This window comes from Pectinophora gossypiella, chromosome 20, assembly GCF_024362695.1.
Source record: "Pectinophora gossypiella chromosome 20, ilPecGoss1.1, whole genome shotgun sequence".
NCBI lineage: Eukaryota > Metazoa > Arthropoda > Insecta > Lepidoptera > Gelechiidae > Pectinophora > Pectinophora gossypiella.
Genome location: NC_065423.1, coordinates 12,287,991 through 12,289,880, shown reverse-complemented (window position 1 = coordinate 12,289,880; position 1,890 = coordinate 12,287,991). Strand labels below are relative to the sequence as shown.

At 37.5% G+C, this 1,890-nt stretch overlaps 1 long non-coding RNA gene across 1 annotated transcript; it reads right to left on the bottom strand.

The window, feature by feature from the left end:
• Window positions 1-261: 261 nt before the first annotated feature.
• On the bottom strand, window positions 262-1,418 carry LOC126376350 (uncharacterized). Its single transcript, XR_007567710.1, has 3 exons — window positions 1,007-1,418; window positions 748-886; window positions 262-666 (listed from the first exon to the last, which is right to left on the bottom strand). It is a non-coding gene; the product is annotated as an uncharacterized LOC126376350 (long non-coding RNA).
• Window positions 1,419-1,890: the final 472 nt, after the last annotated feature.

Here is a 1,890-nt window from a genome sequence, read left to right as displayed (position 1 = left end):
AACGCAAGTAAAACGAAGTATATGATTCTTGGAACTAAACAACAGATAGACAGTATTACGCGTCAAGGGCTGAACATTAGTATTCGGGGTGAAGTGGTACAGCGAGTGTCAGAATCGCGAAACCTAGGGTTGCTAATGGACGAAGAGTTACTTTTTGAAAAGCACATTGCGAATACTGCTAGCAATTGTTTTTACAGGCTGAAAGTAATGTACCAAATTCGAGAATATTTAAGTACTCCCATTCGAATCAAACTATGCGACTCTTTAATTCTCTCTAAGTTTAATTATATGGACGCTGTGTATGGGCCTCGGCTTCTGGCTCGCTCACAAAACCTGGTTCAGAGAGTACAAAATGCTTGCGCTAGATTCTGCTTCAAAATTCCTCCCCGCACACACGTAACACCTTACATAAACAAGGCTAGAATCCTAAAAATGAAATATCGCAGACAGTTTCATTTTGCAACGCTGATGTTCGGAATAGTTAATTTTAAATTACCGCCATATCTTGCGGACAAACTAGTTTGGTCCCGCGACGTGACTGCTGCCAGGACCCGTGCGTCGTACTACTCACTCGCGGTACCTCGTCACCGCACCACCGCTTTCCGTGGCAGTTTCAGGTTCGCCGCATCCAAGTGCTGGAACGATTTGCCGCCACCGTTTCGTAGTCTGAAAACAATTTACAGCTTTAAATCAAAGTACAAATGCTATCTCCTAGATATGCAACTATTAAGCTAATTAATATTTTACCTAATTGGTTTCGACACGTCACGTGGCGGAGTCCTCCTAGCGGGCTGGATGCGGCGACACAACCTTTGTCATGATTATTATAATTTTCCGTCGGGTAATGTTTGTTTATTCTTATTCTTATTCTTAATGTTTGCATGGTCTGAAAATTAATCGCAATATTATACACAGGCTTAATTATACTATCCGTACTTATTCAAAATAAGTGGATAGCGTAGGTAGTTATTTTAAGCGGAAAACACTATGTTTTGTTTTGGCTTACCTCTTGGCTAGTGTGTCGGGGTTCTCAAACGACTGCACGTTTCTATTATTTATTGTGATGTTGTTGAGTGTATACGTTAGTTAATGTATATTTGCTTTATTGATTCACTTTATTATTATTTTTTCTTTTTAATTAATATGCAATTCTATTTCAAATTTACAATTTATTATAATTTCGCTTTACTTTTGGAAAGCGTCGTGCCCGTTCGGCGGCGCGGCGGTGAAATGGAAAAGAAAATGTATATTTTATTTATAAGTAGTAGTAGTAACCAAACTACTTTACCGACCGAGCTAGAATCGGGGTGCGGCGCGCGCGATAGATAGGTACTAACACAAGCGGACTACACAGTACACATTTATTGAATTCGTATTTGTTTATATAATTACATTTATTTACTAGTTATACCTACATTAATAACTTTATTTTTTGTTCTAACCTTAAGTATTTATGTATACCTACATCTTTGCGATAATATTTGTTTATGTACACTATTTCTATTAAAGTAATTTGGTATTATATTATAATGTATTTACACCATTAACACATGTTTATGGAACGCGATGTTCGTGCGTCACCCAATAGGGTCCACATAATATCAGCGTCGTGGTTCGCGCCGCGACTTGTGCTGAGTGAGGCCCTTTTATCTCAGGACGTCCACCACCACCTTATGATCATTTCGACTAACATCCTTCTTGCTTTTTTGTAATTGTTTTAGTGGAAATAAGATATGATATTGTTGTCTTTCTTTTTGTGTGTGGCGTCCTTTCATAATAAACTATTTCTATTCTATTCTATTCTATTCTATTCTATTCTTCGGTATAGATTTGCTGGTTCATAACTAGTACCTAACTTAGCTGTTCATTAATATTAATTTACATAGGTTT